The sequence below is a fragment of the Brachyhypopomus gauderio genome, chromosome 13 (assembly GCF_052324685.1).
Source record: "Brachyhypopomus gauderio isolate BG-103 chromosome 13, BGAUD_0.2, whole genome shotgun sequence".
In the NCBI taxonomy this organism is placed as follows: Eukaryota; Metazoa; Chordata; class Actinopteri; order Gymnotiformes; family Hypopomidae; genus Brachyhypopomus; species Brachyhypopomus gauderio.
The window spans coordinates 22,408,571-22,422,475 of record NC_135223.1 but is presented as its reverse complement, the minus strand read 5'-3'; the positions used below and the strand labels follow the sequence as shown (position 1 = coordinate 22,422,475).

Genomic DNA, 13,905 nt, shown 5'->3' with positions numbered 1-13,905 from the left:
TAAACTGATGGAGTACCTTGACTTCACTGAACCATGAGCTGGCCACTATTGAATCAGTTGGACCTCCAGCAGATAAAGTGCTATATAAATATAGATTGCCTCGTAGTTCAATAGGGACTTAATCCACAACCATGACCTGGAGAGCAGCTATTGTCCACAAACAAGATCAGGTAAGACCAGCTTTGTTTGTCTGAGGAAAACAGAAAGTGTTGATCTGGAAAAATGTGTTATCTTTCCGCTTTGCTACCACCTCCTCAAGTGAAATATGCACTTTGAAAAGGGAGGCTACTTCATGGACGAGACATGTGGCTGTGAGGGCGAGATATGAATACCCATGATATTAAAATGAGTCTCAGAAGTGACATGACATGTTGCTTTACTAACAACATGTACAGACAATAAAACATATCTACAAAAATAATTTAAATAAATAACACTGAATTGGTTCATTAATTTTGCAATTAATTTCTGGAATAAAATGCACTACAGCACTCCCAGGTCAAGATAATAACACAACCCATTTTCCACATTAATCCTGCTAATGCTTACAATGTTGCTAATGCTCTTGTTGCATGGTGATACGAAGCACATCATTTATCTCTATTTTACAGCAAAAGCTCAGAATTCCTTGCTGCTTAAGGACACAATATTTTAACAAAGCAAATTCAAATTGACTTGAACTTCCTACTGAGCAAGGCTTGGCTGAACCGAGTCAGAAGGAAGAATGAGGAGCCCAATCCAGTGTCTTTATGTTTGGCTGCCTAAACCCACGGCAGCGTGTGACACAATGACAGAGTTAGTCCGAAAGGTCCCTCCTCCGCACATCAGCAGAAACTCCCTGCAGCAAAGCAGCAGTGGAAATCACTAGCCAACACTCTCCATTCAGCTCATCCCAGTCCAGAGGGCAAGACTTGTAAGTTAATGACCATCAGTGTCCAGACAGAAAGAGATAGGGTGAAAACAGGTTTAGGTACACGTTGCCTATGCCGCCAATGTGCCTAAGCACTATACTTAAGACAGATCAAGGTTCATACAACATTACACCAAGATTACCTTGTGGAATGAATAAACATTTTTACTAATAATTCTGACCAAAAACTTTTGCATTACCTCTACACTTCCTTAATGTTAATGTAAAGGAAGGTATATTGTGTCCTCATTTGTTGGACCGTGACTCATTTGTCCATCACTCTAGATTTAAGTCGGCATTAATCTAACATCACTCTAGCGTTAACTCTAGCTCTAGCTAAGACAAACCTAGCTAACTCTATTAATAGGTCAGTTTTACATGGTGCCCCATACACAGATTTGTAGTTATTTCACACAGATGATAGTTTCTGTCTCACAAATATAAGGGTGAAGAGGGGGAGGAGAGACGGCAATTCCAGTCAAGCCATCCATGAGCGCTCTCTGGAGCCATTCCGCTCCACTGTGTTCCAGGGTGAGATTGCACTGGTCAGAGCGATTGTGCAGCGGTACGTCCCAGGCTAGCTTGGATGTGTTGTTGATGCAGTACTGCTGGACAGTGGAGTGGAGAGAGAGGATTATTAATGGAAAAGTCTAGTTAGAGGATTTTGCAGCCCCACCACTCAAAAAGCAGAAATTGCTTATTCTGCCTAACTGCCTAAGGTGACATGTGTACTCTCGCTATTCCCCTGTTCGAATCTTTTAATATCTTGTTCGTTGTAAAAAAATAAATAAATAAAATGAAAAACTAACAAACAAACAAAAACAAAACACAAGCAGATTTAGTCATTAAAAAGAGCATGGTTATTAATGAAAAATGAATTAAGGTTTTTATCAATATCTATATATAATATATAAGGCAGATTTCTAAATATAATTGAGCAAAATGTGGGGTCTTCTTTATGTAACTGTATCCAAACTGAATACCATTACAAAAAATCTCAAAGCTCAAACACCTGAGAGGGATCAACTTTCATTCATGAACAAAGACATTTAAGCATGTTACACAGACTTTGAGCTCTGTATATTTTGTGACAGCTATAACTGTTTTAATGAATAAAATAGGTAACTAACCTGAATAATGTTCCATAAAGCTCTCTCCTCAACAGTGAACAAAATAAAGTATGTCAGTTTCAGAGAGGTGATTGTAGACAGTCTGTTCAAAAAGATTCATATGTACTATGATTTATATAAAATACACTATAACATACACAGAGAGAATACTTTTTTCTACCCCATATCTCTCTTCAGATGAGAAAGCATGCTTACATTTGATAGTCATGTTTAGTCAAGCTCTGGACAGAATTCATTAACCATAATTAAGCATTTACTTGATCAGGAGTTTTGGAAAGGAGGAAAAAGAAAACACTCAGAAGGTTTATGTGAAGTCAGATTAAAGGGAGCCAAACGAATCGAGCGAAACAAATTATCAGGCACTGCCAGACTGTCTTTGGTGTTGGGGCCTCTCTGATCGCTATCTCGTTAGTGCTTTATTCGTCAAACATTGGCTAATGCCTACAACGAGTTTGAGCTAATCCACACTCGGCAGCTCGACCAGCACTGGGGAGATGGCTTATTGACAGAGCTCAGTGGAACAAGGTAGGGGGTAAATGTACTCAGAGACCCTTTTTGTAACATGGGCTCTGATTTAATCCACTAGTCGTTAGTATGTTAAATGATCAAGCCCTGTTTGCAATTGGTGTTATTCATTGAAGCTTCTGTTTTATCAGTTATATTTAATGTTAGAACTATAAAGAATATGTGGATGTACAGTCATTTGTTTTAATATTATTGTTATTCTTTAGAATGCATATATACACTGATTTTATATAGGCTTGGATGGATGGATAGATTGATGGATGGATGGATGGATATAGTTTTTGTGTTTACCGTTATATATGATATTAATCAAATCAAATCAAATATATTTGTATAGCGCTTTTCACAACACGTTGTCACAAAGCAGTTTTACAGGATTTACAAGTTTTAACAATCATATATATTATGTGTTACTACAGAAGAAGAACAGACAGCACATTAGATAACTGAGATATTATAGACCAAACATCACAGCAAAACTGCTCTATTCATAACCCTTATTACATAATCTTATAGATGTAATCTTAAACATGGTGGCAACATTGTGTTGAACTGTGTAAATGTGCTAGTTACATATGCTTAGTGTTCATGAAAATGGCCACTAAAATATCAAAAAAGGTCATAATACACAAAACTGCTTCAATCTTTTTGGGCCCATATGTATTTATAAAAGTAAATCAGTAGTAACCCTACTACGGTTTGGCTCATGCACAGCAGAAAACCCACATCTTAGACATACTGAATGGGGCTAAGGAAGTGTGCATTTTTATTATTAATATTTTTCTTTTTGATGGGGAAGCATGAAATATATGCCAAGAAAGATTAAGTGGTGCAATAGAGTTAGTCAATTCATGATTAAAGGAATTGTAGAATTAATTCTGTTTGCATTAGACCTATTTCACTGCGTGGCTGTAGCAGAACAGATGCTGCCTATTCATTGGTGTAAACTGAACCTTTGAACAAATCTCAAGTTTATTACTGAATTGTTAATCACTGCTATCTCATAAAATAATGCCTTACTTATGTTTCTTCTAATAATCATTTACTCAGAGTACATTCTTATTAAACGGATGTAGAATATTTTATAATTAATGCAACATTAATGCAATCTATTATTTTATTAATAACTCGACCTCCAACAACCACCTTACCAGTAATGAAAGTCAGCAATGAAAATCACCAGGTCAGTAAAGACTATACTGGTGATTACTATTCTAATATCAAATGATGTACTTATTATACATTCAGTGTTTTCCTGTTCTAAAATAATACTCTTGAAACAACACACCTCTCCATGAAGTCTTTATTCCTACATAACCTGCCCTTTTTTCAGTCTGCAAAGTGCAATTTTTCTTTAAATGGTAAAAACTACAGGATATTATCTTGTTCTTAGTTAATAAATGTCACGTAGGGCAACGCCCTCTCTCGTAGCTGTCGCTCTGGGTTCCCTCATGTCCGTGTTCCCTGCCTGTTTGTCCCGCCCTGCTCGTTGGTTTTGATGGATTCCTTGTTTGTTACCACGCCCCTGTGTCATTGTCATCACCTGTCCCTTGTTTAGTCCTGTGTATATTAATCCCTGTGTCTCCCAGGTCTAGTTGTCGGTCTTTTTGTTTTTCCTCTGTGTTTTGCCTGTTCGCCCTAGTGCTGCTGTTCCGTGAGTCTTCCTCGTTGTGTTCGCTATGTCTGTCCGTATTTCGTGTCCTGACTGCCTGCCCGGTTTGACCCATGCCTGTTACATCGACGCTGCTTATGGAATTTCCTGTAATAAATCTCGCTCTCCTCAGCGTTTGTGTCCGTCTACCTGTTCTGCCCCGCGCAGATCGTTACAATAAATAGCATTTAGATTTATTCCAAGATTTATTACCTATGTACAGTATACCCAATGTGCTCTAAAATGACTGGAGTTTCTAATAATCTAAATCCAGGCCTCAGGCACCCACAGCCAGTCCAGGGTTTTGTTCTGATCAAAGTCTCTGCAGCCTGACCAGGTAATAAAAGGCTGCAGAGGTCTTAGTTCCTCACTGTTTTATGTTAGGGGCTGGAATAAAACAAAAACCTGGTCTGGCAGAGGAAACCTCTGGAATAAGGATAGGCCAAGTGGAATTTGGCTCGAACATACAGAACGTTTGAAGTGTGAGAAGAGGCTATGGTGAACATATAATGAATGTGTGGAAGAGGCAAGGGCAACTATGAATAAAGCAATATCATTATAGGAATAAAATAAGCTAGATATAAAAAGCCATGATAAGTCAATGTATTCTCTATAGTTGGCAAAGTGCTTTCAAGTTAGCCAGTTTGAGAATATGTGTGATGCGAGGGTCAAAGAGACACACCAAGATGGGCAGAGTGGCGTCTTGCTTTTAATCTTTTAGTCTTTTACTCGTTGACCGGAGACAAGCAACACCAAACAAATGACAATGGCGAACACGGAACGCAGAAACACAAGCACACTTAAATACACACTATAATGAGATACAAGTGTAACATATCACAAGGACAAGGCAAAGACGCATGCAACAAATAACGGGATGAACAAAGACGAGCACGCACCAAGCCTCACCCGGAAACAGACCATATATGGACACACATCTACACGGGGAGCCTTTCATACAGAATGCATGCATAGTTATTTCATACAACTATAAGTGTGTAATAATAAGGGCAGTCATGGCCTGGTGGTTAGGGAACTGGTCTTGTGACCGGAGGGTCGCGGGTTTGATCCCCAGACCTGAGGCCATGACTGAGGTGCCCTGAGCAAGGCACCTTAACCCTCAACTGCTCACTTGTATAAAAAATGAGATAAAAATGTAAGTCGCTCTGGATAAGGGCATCTGCCAAATGCCATAAATGTAAATGTAATAATAGTCCCTGTCCTCAGTGTTGTGCATGCATGCATTCAATGAGCAGCGCTCATATTTTTTATCAATTCTGTTTATAAACAATGAACGTGAATGCGAGCAGCATACGCCCTCACGAGAGTGAACGCTGCTCACGTTTTAATGTGCCTGTCACGGTGAGGCGGCCCCCTACCGGCCGCCTCTGTCCACAGCGGCTGTGTTGTTGTTGTTTTGTGACGTCGTGTACGCCCCTCAGGTGGGCGGAGCCCGTGATCCGTTCCCACCTGATGGTCGTTTGTCTGTCTATATATGTCTTGTCTTTGTACCAGTTGACCGCTGGTCATTATATCCTTAATTCGGATCTATTGCACGGGTTTTAGGTTTGCACACTTTATATTAAACCACCCTTTTTCCCTGAGACTTGGCGTGATCGCTTCCTTTTTGTTGCTCACACCTGCCCGTCACAGTGCCCACCTGGTCTGAAATAACAAGTCTGGACATCAGTCACATAGGTATCAAATTTAAAACAACATATAGTTGTTTTATACGCCACTTAATGATGAGTACAAGAAATCATTAAGAACTATGAGGGAACAACCACAAAGTTCATTCAGCCAAAGGAAGTTAATCTGCTGCCTGCATTTCCCAAGATTACACTGTGGGTGATTTGCAGTACTTAGAAAAATGAATATGGATGTTAACTAGTTCATTTTAATTAAAATGAACTGAACTTTGAACTAGTTGAACTGACACAGAACACTGACTGTCCTGTATAGACAACTATAGCCTACATCATATACCATCAAATGTTTAGGGTTAGAGTTGCCCTGCAGTCTTTCTGTCCAAAAGGCAAGAGTACATGAGTGCAAGGTTGAATCTGCCCAAATACAAGGTTGATTGTATCCTCGCACATCTGATGTATGATTAATAATATTTCTACAGAACTAAGGGTCAAATGTACATAAATTTTATGTGAACTACAATAATGGTTTATATACTTACAGATCACATACACTCCATGTATCAGTCGTTTATGAGTTGTATACGAGTCATAACTTAAAGGATAAAACTCACCTGATCATGAGAAATTTTTCAAAAATTTAAGATCATCTTAAGCATACTGTATTATGCTTTTGGGGAAAATCAGCCTGGATTGTTTGCAGTTTTGTCTGAAGAAATAGGCAAGGTATGTTCTGGGTGCAGGGGCAGAGGGGTGGGGTGGGGTGGGGTATATTATCATGGCCCACTTGGTGCTGGTTATGATTTAGGAAATGTGTCCTTCATCTTTTATCAGTTTTCCTTTTATCATTGAACAGCTTTTAGTTCCATTAGACATTCTGAAGCAAAACATCAAAGGACAATCAGTGTATATTATTAGGGAAAACACCGCATATGCTTTAACACATGCTGAGATCTATCAAAACTGATCTACCAGAATCAGTAAAATGTGGAGATTTACAATCACCAACATTAAAAACAATAATACATGTCACTGTGTTATTACACACCATTAATGACTCCAGATTGTTCAGGTTCTTGACTATGTTATAGAATGTTAGGGTGCTGGAATGAGATATATCTTAAATGTAATAAAGGCACTGATATATTTGTTGAAGGAAGTCTATACATGTACATTATATAAAGGAACTGTAGCAAAGAAAAAACATGGAATAGATGTGATGGGCTGGTTTCCTGCAACTGTCAACACTATAATTGAACTTTGGAGAGTGATATTCTGGTCCTTATGTCTAGTGTGCTACTGCCTCTCTGTGTTTTTGCTTGGCGAACAGAAATAGAACATTTTAATTCTGAACATGAAATAAGAAATGCAGCTCTTGCAGTTCTCACTTGTTTTCATTTACCTCTGCTGGTGTGCCTACAAGAAATAGTACAATTCAATTTTAGCATTGTCAGTTAAAAAAAAAAAAAAAAAAAAAAACAGAAATACAAGTAACTGAGAGAAGATGCTAAATGTTCTGCTGGATGTTAAAATTCCAGAATCAGTGGGGGAAGATTAGCAAGGCTGAAAAGTGTTGTTCGCAGCAGGAATATATCTCATATTAGGTGAGGTTAGGAGGGAAACATGCTACTCAAGGTATCAAGGCTGTGGTGGCCATCTCTGGATGTGACGCAGGAGCTTGAGGATAAAGGTCAAACAAGACTGTAGCCTTCCCATCATGCACTGGGGCCGCTGGGCTGTGACAGCAGTTCTGCGGCCCACAATTCACAGTTTGCTTTGCCAAACACTGATGAGACTGAGCTTTTGCAGTGAGGAGCCATTTGAGCGTGTACCAAGTTCTTAGCTCATTCAGCACCCCCACAGATGTGATGAAACAGAAATGTCTGATGTAAAAGCCTAGAGGACTCGACTTTGAGTTTTGCTTGATTTACTCACTGAAAAAAGGAGGGGAATCCTTGGGTTTTAGGAATGTATGGTTTCCATGGCTACTGGTGATCATTTCTTTAGCGAGCAATCTTGGATCTCAGTCACAATTGGCTAATTAGAGTAAAGGTACTTCAGATGGAAGGAAGTGTTAGATTCAATCAAAACGGAAGGCAGCTGGGCTGAAGATGCCTTTTTTAAATGCCTTCTAATTTGTGTAATTACACTTCCTGTAAAGGCTCAATGTTTGCCGTGATTATGATCTTTCTCTACTTCTAACTTGATAGCACAATAAACTTGCTCGGTGAGGGATCTTTAGCAATTTTGTTTATTGTTTGACCCTCTGCTTGTCTGTCAGCATTTCACTTACCTCCTCTCCTTTAGATCTCTGTGCTTCAGCAAGGAAAACAGATGATATGTACACAAAGAAAGCTATGACATCCTACAGTACTTTTTAGACATATGTGCCCAATCAAAACCATGTCACTAGAAAACATGCTATATCATCCTCTGAAACCAAATTATTTAATTGATGTAACTATGATCACTTTCTGACAGCACCCATGAGTTGTTGGATGAACGTGTGGAATTATTGAAAATATGGAGGTGGAATGCTTTAAACAACACTTGTATTTGAGGCTTATTTAAAATTTAAAAAATCCTGCACTAGGTAAATGCACTCACACATAAATTACCTCTCTGACTTTTTTGTTAAATAGTAATTGCAAATATAACCTGAAATATATGAAATATGTGTTTTTTTTAACTTGACACCATTAAAAAATTCACTACTTTGCTCTTCTGACTATCTCCAGTAACTCATACCAGGCTGCCAAACTGAACCCCTGTTTGAAAGCTCTCAGTACCTGACCAGTGGCTCATTGTCTCTGTCAGGTGTCATGTAGCATCATTGCAGCCTCAGTGCAGAGACCCCATCTTTCATGAAGGCCAGTAACGATGGCACAACTCCACCTGCCAAAGAAAATAGAACAGAACGGCGTCTAAAATGATCTCATTCAATTCTCATGCAGATCAGTCACACTGGTGTATGGCAGTTCTGCCCTTGAGGTCACTGGGAAACATTACCAACACTCCTACCTCTTGTTTCCCTGCCTAAGGTTCTTCTCAAACACTGAACTTTTTTCCTCAGTATTTATTTGTGGGGAGTGTCCACCGTAATACAAACTCTTAAACTGCATGTCAGTGGCACCAAGGTAGAAGGACAGAAGGCAGTATGTCTCTGCTGACATTCTAGCACATCTGTCTGTGCAGCCTGTCACAGCATTCTTGAGTGCCCTGGAGAGGAAGGAATGCAAGACCTCATTTCTACTATATGGTCAAAATGTGTGTTACTGCCTCACTCTCCTTCATTTCCAAATAAAGCACCTTTTAGAACAGTTTGCCATGGACAACACATGGGACAGCTGGGGATTCAAGTATGGAACCCAATTATTAATGGCCCTGGAACTTTCATCAACTATGTTATTAATTTCTCTGTACTTAGAGATCTCCTTGGATACTAATAATAATTTTAAAATGTCATTATGACAATGGCATGTATGTATAGTCTGACCTTTAATGTTAATGTTAAGTAATGTCAAGCAATCATATTCAATTAACCTACACCAATTTAATTTAGATGAGGAGAAACTCTGCAAAGCACACAGAGAGAAGAAAAACTGCAACAAGTGCAAGCTTCCTGTATGTGATAAAGGTTTTATTTCTTATAGAACCAGACAATCTACAAATGTTCTACAGTGGGATGATACCAGTATACAGTCATTGGTAAGCCTAAAGGAAGTCTGGCAATGCAGGAGATTTGGAAAAGAGTTGAAGTGGAGCTTAGGCTGGTGGGGGTGGAGCTGGGGGTGGAGCTTATGGTGGTGGGGGTGGGGATTAGGGTGGTGGGGGTGGAGCTGGGAGACAGGTGGGCTTGCTTTCTCTCTTTCTACCCCCCCCCCCCCCCCCCCCACCCTAAACCTCTATTAAAACAGGCTGATTAGCATCAATGAACTTTATAAAGTTGGTTATGCATATTCTCATGGGATATGCAATGTGGTTTAGAGTCAGTGCAATTTAGTTAAAATTTGGAGTAAGATAAGTTGATTACATTTTGCACACATTAAACCTTTGCCTGCATCTATTTCCTTGGTTGGTTGTAGCTATGTGAGGTAGAGGGAAGTAAATGCAATAACAAAACAAGTGGCAGCCACCTATGTAACCACCTCAACAATATCTCAACACACTGTAAAATGTCACACAAGTTGGAATATTATGAGGTTTAGATTTCACTCCTCATACACACAAGACAAGTGTGATGCTAGTTGTGATTCAGTGCGTGTCTAAAAGTTATTTCTTGCCATACTCATCACAGCTAAGATTTTTCTACATTTTGTTTGTACATTTTAGATGAAACCACCAAATTACCAAATATCTTCTGCATTTAGATGTATGCTATTACAAAAAATGTGTCAATATTTCACTAGAGCTAAATAGTGATGTTGTAAAAGTGCTATATAAATAAATTTGACATTGCCATTGACCTAATGTTATCAATTTAGCCAGTTATCTTTAGCTAAACGGCTAAAACAACTTCACAAATGCAAGGTGAACATTACAGAAGTGACAATAATCCCACAACTATAATAATCTGTCTAGCAATTTTCAGTAGCTATCTAGCAAACCACCAAAATGTAATACATTTTCAACAATGCAAAATCCAACTCCACAGTTTTACTCCCCAGTCCCAAAAAGCCAAGCGATGTTATTCTGGTCTTTTGAGCTTTTGAGTTTGAGCTGTCACGCTGTATTTCAGTTTGCCAGCTCTCTTCAGTTTCTTTGCTTAGACCACAGCGGGAAACACAGAAGATGACTGGGTTCACTAACTTTCAGTGTTGTAAAGATCAGCACTGTGAGCCACACCCTGACTAACATTTCTCAAGTAACCCATCAAGTCACACTTTATTTAAGCCTGTGCATGTGATATTACTACATAAAGACATATACCTGACAGGTCTGACTATCCAATTAATATTTCTCACCTTATAGGCTCACTTGCAGTAGAAGAACAACACTATATTTTATAGATATATAACTTTTTTTCATCTCAGCAACTTCTTTCACTTTTAACTAACACATCTTACATAGTGAAGCTTTTAATATTTTACAAATCTTACACCTGTAGTTTAAAGTTTTCGCACAAAATCCATAGAAAGGTATCAAACAATTACATCAGTGACTGTGGTCTAAAATTTATTTTTTCCATCTTTTCCATCAGTCTACCATTCAGAGATTTACTCCAAACATGTAATCTGATCTAGCTATCATCTAACAGCAGGGACACTGACAGCAGTGCATAGAAGCCAGTTAAGGTTCACATGTCATTTGACTATGTCTAAAACTCCACACGCTCTTGCAGACCAGTGCTCCATAACATACATTTTTTATTCATAACTGAGTGTTGCATATGATGGTGCACTAAGGTCCAGACATGGTGTGTGAGCATAGGTTGAAGAACACCTGGGGTCATTAACCCTTAACAAACATATGCATCAATTGCAATAGTTAATAAACCTCTACTACTACTATTTCTAAGTTTTGTCCTTCTTATATCAATACTGAAGTGTTATCAATAATGTTAAAAGTCATCCAGCAAAATGTCAAATCCATTAAAACGGTTAAACCTTATTGATATTCTAGAACAGTGATCTATATTAAAATGTCCTTTAAAATATATACTTATCAATAGTGCATAACACTATAACTATTGGGCAGTCATGGCCTGGTGATAGGGAACTGGTCTTGTGACCGGAGGGTGGTGGGTTCGATTCCCAGACCTGAGGCCATGACTGAGGTGCCCTTGAGCAAGGCACCTACTCTCAACTGCTCCTCAGGTGCCGGGCTAGGGCTGCCCACCGCTCTGGGCATGTGTGATCCACAGCCCCATAGTAATCACTAGTGTGTGTGTGTGTGTGTTCTAACTGCACAGATAGGTTAAAAGCGGAGGACAAATTTTGATTGCGGTGAAAAAATCACAATTGACAAAATATGGCACATTTTTTACAAGTAACAAATCATAAATCAGTTTACCTATTGACATTTTGCTGATACTTTATCGTGTTAACATTTCTCAGGAATTTAAATGTTCTAAGTCACACATAGATACTATTATTAGGGTCTAAAGACGTGGTGATAATAGTGTCTGTGCCAGTCACAAACCCTTTGCAAGGACAGCGTGGCACCATAGAGATGTGTTAGGGCAGGGGCAAGAGCAGGACATAGCTCAGGTGATTCAGAGAAAGCTTTTAATGAGGCCATATCCACAGAGAGAAGGCAAATGATTACTAGTTTTATTTGTGAACAGGAACTTTAAGTTTGAGTTGCCAGCTGTGATTTCCACCCCTCCGCGTTTACCCGTCTGTGCAGTGAGAACACACACGAGTGATCACTAGGGGTCTGTGGTACACATGTGCCCAGAGCAGCAGGCAGCCCTAGCCTGGCGCACAGTTGGAGTTAACTGCCTTGCTTAAGGGCACTTCAGTCAGGGCCTAGGACATCAAACCCACAACCCTCCGGTCACAAGTCCAGTCCCCAACCACCAGACCGTGACAGCCCAAGGAAGATGAAGCACGGTGTGCAACAGCGGCTTTGTACAGAAAACAGACAACAGCTCTGTTACAAAAATGTGCTGGGGTTGAAGACAGCCCCCTCACGCTGAAGCATTTTACCAGCCTGTGAGGTTAGTTTGTCACATAGATGATGTACATAATCATTAGCTCATTAAAAAGTTTATTCAATATTAAATGCACAGAGGTTACATCCTTGCCCAGTATTGATATGAGTAGAGTGTTAATGTTTGTGCACAAGGCACAGTGTACTGGAGAGCTAGTGCAGGCGTAAATATAGGTAGATGAGTTAAAGCACAAGATTGAAAATTGGTATTGGATGTGGGCAAAAAAATAAGATGGATGACGATGAGATGAATGAAGCATTAGAAAGTAAAAAAGAAAAAAAAAATGGTGGCAAACTTGGTGGCTGAGGTAAGAGACCTGAGGTGGCAGGTGTATAAAAGGCCAGTGGAGATGAATGCAGAGGGATTTGTTTTAGAGGCGAAAAGTAGCCGAGTTATCTGAGGTAATTAAAAGGGTTAGAGAGTGGCTGTGGAGAGGAGAGCTCAGACTAGTTGGGGAAATGCATTATATAAAGATGGCATGGCTGAGGTATTCTGTGCACAGGTGAGTGGATTGTCGTGTCATGTCATTGTCATGTATTTTAGTAGCTTTGTTTGTCTTGAATGTTGGTGTTTTATTGATACCATTTTTGGGCTATGTTATGCATTTGTAATTTATTTTCCATTGTATGTCTCCATTCTTGTCTGTAATCCTGCCAATAATGCTGCTCCCTGTCTTGGCCAGGATACTCTTGTAAAAGAGATGTAATCTCAGTGAGAACATATCCTGGTTAAATACAGGTTAATAATAAATAAACATATATAATGGTACATCCAGATTGAGCAAGTGGCACTGAGTAGGCAGAAGTAGTGCCAGTTTGGGCTGGGTATATCCTTAGTCAACAGAAAGACCAGTATGGATTGGCTGCGTTGGGGAAGGTTTGGTGGTGTAGTAGGAAAAATCCGTATGGAACTAGCAGTACAGACTACATGTTAATGGTATGTAGTCGAGAAAGCAGTTTTCCACTCCCTTGCTCCGAGTACCCACAGATCACAATCACAGGAAGGGCATTGCGAGAATCTAACCTTATCTGATCTCTTAAGGTGCCTGGAAAAGGTAACAGAGAATGCTTTCTATCCATCACCCTTGCTCTGAGGACTCAATGATCACAACCACAGGCCTGATCTCCCCTCATAAGGTTTGAGATACTAACATTAGCTGATCCCTTAGTGCTTGGGCTGTGTAACAAAGAATGCAAAAAGGTTTTCTACCCCGGCACCCTTCTGCTGGGGACCCAAAATTCACAACCACAGGACTGAGGAAAACCTTCTTATGAGATTCACCAAGATCTTGGCCTGAGGAATTATGGCTTCCACCAGGAAAACCAGGGCGCCTGTTTATGGCTTTGCTGCATAGGTTGGTGCAATCCTAACCAAATTCTGTGAACAGA

The 13,905-nt window shown here is 39.6% G+C and overlaps 1 long non-coding RNA gene across 1 annotated transcript in view; it reads right to left on the bottom strand.

Annotated features, from left to right (window-relative positions):
- The window catches only part of LOC143474338 (uncharacterized), a 120,535-nt gene that overhangs the window by 38,191 nt on the left and 68,439 nt on the right, over positions 1-13,905 (bottom strand). Inside the window, exon 3 of the long non-coding RNA XR_013120740.1 lies at positions 8,652-8,757. This is a non-coding gene — a long non-coding RNA (uncharacterized LOC143474338). The remainder of the gene's footprint in view (positions 1-8,651; positions 8,758-13,905) is intronic.